We start from the raw sequence: 5,399 nt of genomic DNA, 5'->3' as shown, positions 1-5,399 counted from the left end.
CAGGAAGCTATGTCCAGGCACTGAAATTCCAACAGAACAGATGGTTTAACCTTGAGGAGCTTTGTTTTCAGATCCATTTATAATTTCAAAAATATATTCCCTATTCCTTCTTTAGTTCCATGCCCTGCTTATATTTTCATTGTCTGGCTTGTGGCAAACAGATAGGTATCTTATGTAGGAGTATGTCTATTTGTCTACAGGGTAAACTTCACAGAACTCTTGTGGATGATTCAACTTTTGCCTTATCTTCTCTTCACATATTCCCAACAGCAGACCCCAGTCTTTTTATGCTGGCTGAATTAAACTATTCCATATTAATCATAGTCATCTTGAACTTTCCTGGTAATAATAAGGAAACACTGAATTTGAAGGTTCAGTTTATAAGAACATGTTTACTTAGATACTGTATTTATTGTTGGGAAAATAACTCTGTTGGCCTGAGGACAGCATAGATACTTCATGGCTGGGGAAATGCCAACTATACATTAGATGGTGTTTCTCTTGGAAAGATTAAATGCAGACTATTCCATTCCAAGTTTATTTGTTTCATTGTCATCATCTTTGGCTGATGTTGAGTTCCTTTATAAAATGGGTCTACTATTTAAACATTTGTATTTGGCAAAATGTCAGTATGATTAATCATTGGAATGGCTTCAGATTGCTCATTTAATTGTCATTGTTGCATTTATTTGATCAATTATTTTTAATTATTTTTATTTGCTGTTGCAGAGGACTTCTATTTCATTGATTGCATAGTTTGGTTTTGGCACACACAAAGTTACAAACTAGCAAAAATAGCATTTCACTCTAAAAGTTAATAACCATTTTTTAAAAGATCAGTGAATTTTGTATTACAAATGGAGTATCAAAGTAGAGCTTTAGAAAAAATGAAATTATGTTTTTGTTAACGTACGAGTTCAAAACTTGTTTTAACTTCATCTATACCAGGTCACACTCTTCTGTGGATTGCCTTCTTGCACTCTCTTGACTACACTTGAAATTTGACTTTGTGTGGTCCACCATTGTGTTTGCTGAGAAGCCATGTCTTATTTCCTGAAATACTGTGGCATTGGAGATCAGCTTAATTATTAAAACTGACAAATCCTTGGCTTAGCACTTGGTTCAGCAAAGAATCTGAAACTATGATTAGCTATAAGCAGCATTATTTTTCATGGGACTGATCATATCCTTCTAAGAAGCATGTCCTTCTGCACTTCTGTTGAGTCTGTAACCAAGAAAAGAGGGCTGTGCTTGGTTCGGGAGGGAATCTATGCTTTTCCCCTCATTTAGGTGCTCTGAGATGTCCACATGCCAGGAGTGCTCAGGAGGGAACCTTGGAGAAGAAAGAAAACAGGTAATGTTGATTTGCAGTCAGTCATGAGCATTTCAATAGCAATCTGTTATGCACTTTTGTAAAGTCAGTTGATGATTTTGGTTTGGTAAATTTGGTGAAGATTTATAGCAGTGCACAGAAACTACCTGTAGAAACTTCAGTAAGTGTGTCAGATCTGTATGCTTGATTTACTAGCAGATAGTGCTGTTATGGCTACTTCACAACCCTTTTGCAGCCATTATCATCTCCTAAACCACTTCTGTTACCACCCCATACAGGACACCAGCGCTGCTGCTAGAATGCAAACTGCAATTTATAAGCATGCAGAGCTTCTAATGTAAAATTCACCTGAACTTTGTATCCCTCATGGATCAAATCCTTCTTGAGAAAAGATTGCCACCATTACATCAGCATGGAAGCAGCATAAGCAGCATACATGTCTGAGACTGCAAACTATTAGAAGTTATTTTTAGTCTTGAAAGGGACTGTTGTACCTATTCTGAGAATCAGAGTCTGTATAATCCCATCAGATTCCTTGGAATAAAATCCCCAAAATACACTTTTCACCTGAAGAGATCTTCCTTGTCTTGCCTTGCCTTGCCTCAGCTCATCTTTACCTTGTCTTCCTCTTTCTTGTAATCAATTCCCCCTTCCAATGAAGACACATCTGTATTTATCAAAGAAAAGGAGCTAACAGCCTTTTACACACCATCACTGATCTCATTCTTCTACATGTTCTGTCCTTTTTCTTGCCCCCTGTCCCTTGTCTATTCAGCAGTTAAAGCCTCTTGTAGAAAGAACTGCATTTGTACTGAACAAAGCTATTTCTCAGTGAGCTCCTGTGGCTTACTGTAAGACCTATAATACCAAATAGTTTAATGTGGCAACAGTTCAGTAAGGACAAGAAAAAAAAATGACATTTAGGTCACATTCCTAGTTTCTGAGAAAATACGGAGGGGCAGAAGAAGGAAAGGAAATAGACTTATGTCTGGAAAAAGCTAACATACATGGCTTAGTCCCTTAGCATGAAAAAGAACTGTGTCACAGACATAGCTGAGGTTAAGAATAGACATGTTACATCATCTTTTGCACAATGCAGTAGTGGGAAAAGGGAGGAAATGAGGACTTAGGAGAGGAATAAATAAATTACAGCCAGATTTTATAGAAAAAGGCTAGACTGGAAGCTCCTTAGGAAAAGTCTGGATTGTGGTCTGTGTTAGAAGCAGGTAAGGAAAGAATGGAAAAAATTCTTCTAACACAAAAAAAAGAATAGTTTGGGTTACTGACATGGTCAGAACCTGACAACATTCTGGGTTTTTTTTCCTTTTCCTTAAGAGATCCTTTAATTGCCTCTGGCATGTTAGTGATTGTGGCAAGCTGTGTGCCAGCATTTAAAATGCCAGGGTCTACCTAAGCCTAATGGAGAAAATGTGTACATTAGGGGCTCCTACTAAACATAGCCCGCATGCCAGCTGAATGCTGGACTTATTTCTAGGGACTAAACAAGTGGTTCAGAAACTCTTTCATTATTTCTTATTATTCATTTATAGCTTTCACCATAAATAATCAAGAAAGGGATACTTCACCTGTTAAGCCATAGGAGCTGAACTGCATGGCCTGTCACCTTCTGAACCTTCAGGCAGTGCTTTGTCGAAAGATGTGGTCTGTGCTTCCATTGCTAGCCAGAAGCAGAGAAATTGAGGGAAGGAGAAAAAAAGGTGTACTTGGTGTTTCTCAGTTCATCTAGAAAAAAACCACTATCCTAGCTCTGAAAACATAGACTGAAAGTCTGAAAGCAATTTAAATATTGTGGACAAATATTTGAAAAACTAAACAATATGCATGAGGTTACTACAGGAAATTGCTGGATACTAACTGGTTGCGTTTGAAATAGGTGTCATACAAAGATTGTAAAAGCTGTAGCCTGGGGATAAAGGCAAATTGGGGATGGTACAATATGTCTACTGAAAAATTAGTTTAATTCTAGAGCACTGCATTAATATTTGGAACAGGATGGGAAACATATTCTGGAACATCCTGGGATTTAATAGATCTTATTACTCTGCATTATTGGCAATTCAAATGACTCTGAATATTTATTTTAAACCCTTCACCATGCTGATATAGATTTGCTTCGATCAAGCAAGCAGATTCAGGAAAGTCATGTACCATGTAAAGGACCATAATTCCTCATTCCAGGCACTTGAAGGCTGTGTGTCTAGGACAGTGTGTGTCTCAGTAAACAGACCAAAGGACTGTTTCTGATCAGTTTGCATTCACAGCCGCACATAAATCCAAAGATAAGCCATTGAAAATGTGCTCACCTTGTGCGCCTGGCTCTCAGTGGCCACAGGATGGAGGTTGACCGGCTCGCTGTCCCTCTTGTGGCCGCAGGGCAGACACATGAGTGGCCCCCCCTGAGTCTCTGCCGAGACTGGTACGGATGGCGGTGGTCACTGCAGCGTGGGTAGCACAGCAGAGGCACAGGGCACGAGGAAACCGAGGCAGAGGAATAAGGGAAGGACACTTGTCTGAATCTCCAAATGTTTAATGTCAAAGTTGGGGCAGAGCAAATGAACCAAATCTGAACCTGAAGGGGCTACTGTTATAGGGATGGGGGGAACACAGGGAGGACACAACCTTTGACCGATAGGAGGGTATTAGGGGAGGGGTGCAGGGCAAGGGCTCCCCAATAGAAGCCAACATGGGGAGGGAGCAAACCTTACAATCCAATTCTGCTTCAAGGAAGGGATGAAAAACAGGGAACACTCCAGAACCAAAGGAGTGTGCTATCTTTGAAAGACAGGGGTGAGACAAGGGAACAAGGGAGGTGTACAGGTGGATTGACATGTGGATTGACATACATTTTGGAGGGAAAAACTGTGGTAAACAACTCAGGACTGAACCACTAGGGAAGCCAAATGGGGTACAGAGACTGAACCATTACAAACTTATAACAAGGAATATTAAAACCTACTACAGAAGAACCAACTGTAAAATAACAGACTACCACAACCTTGTTAAAGTGTCCATGTTGTTTCTACCCTTCTTTAAGAAAGCAGCTCTTAGATTATAACAGGTATCACAAATGTGTAGGATCTAATGAGATCTGAAAGGGACACCATGAATCAGAAACATCTTTTTGCCTCAACCACAACAACTTTTTTCAGGGCAACGTTGTCCATGTGCTGACCTCCAGAAGACCAGGTAAAGGATTCCTTCCATTGCTTCCAGTTTCACAGTGGCTTCTTGATCCTACTGGCTTCCTCTCACAAACTGCCTGCTACAAAACTTCTAGGAGGCTTTGGACAAGTTGTTGGTAATGGGGACTAGACAGAAGACACTGCATACATATATGACAGGAATAAATTAAGGATGATTGAGTAAAATTGACTTTAGCATTTAAAAAATTGTGATGTTCAAATTTGCAAAAATATAACAGTATCTTATGAAGAGTGATTTTTCTGATGTATAAAATAATGTGTGGTTTTATGAAAAGCTAAAATTGGAAAAAACTGCCTTCAAATAATTGCACAATGAGGCACAAAGTTACAGGGACAGTGGAAATTTGTGTACTTGGATCAATTTTTACAGGATATAGTAGTTAATATTTAGATTGTGCTGTTTTGGATTTGGTTTTTTTGTCAATTAAGAGGAAATAGTTTTATAAGTATGCTTCCTGTAATAATTTCTGATGATCATTTCCTGATTTCAGATAGGTTACTTTTTCTCAGTCCTCCAAAGTAAACCAGTTCAAAAAACCTGCAGAATTACAGAGGATTAAGCTGTCAGAAATGTAAGTCTAAATATAGGTAAAACCTGCTTCAGCTGCTATTTTAATATGAAAAACACTGTCTCAGACTGCTCAGAAAATAAATATAAATTTGAAAAAGATACCTAGAAGTCACACAATTTACAGGAGTCCTGCCAGGAATGACCTATCCAAGTCAAGGTCACTGTGGCTGAACTCTGAGACTGTATGGGAGTAAGTTTCAGTTCCAAAGAGAATTGAAATATTCATAGAATCAGAATGGTTTGGGTTGGAAAGGACTCTCAGGATCATCTA

At 38.9% G+C, this 5,399-nt stretch overlaps 1 long non-coding RNA gene across 1 annotated transcript; it reads left to right on the top strand.

Annotated features, from left to right (window-relative positions):
* Positions 1-225: 225 nt before the first annotated feature.
* LOC137469867 (uncharacterized) lies at positions 226-4,722 on the top strand. Its single transcript, XR_010996727.1, has 2 exons — positions 226-342; positions 4,504-4,722. It is a non-coding gene; the product is annotated as an uncharacterized lncRNA (long non-coding RNA).
* The last annotated feature ends 677 nt before the right edge of the window (positions 4,723-5,399 follow it).

Source organism: Anomalospiza imberbis, chromosome 3 (assembly GCF_031753505.1).
Source record: "Anomalospiza imberbis isolate Cuckoo-Finch-1a 21T00152 chromosome 3, ASM3175350v1, whole genome shotgun sequence".
Lineage (NCBI taxonomy): Eukaryota > Metazoa > Chordata > Aves > Passeriformes > Viduidae > Anomalospiza > Anomalospiza imberbis.
The sequence above is the reverse complement of the archived record's forward strand: the minus strand, read 5'-3'. Positions and strand labels throughout refer to the sequence as shown.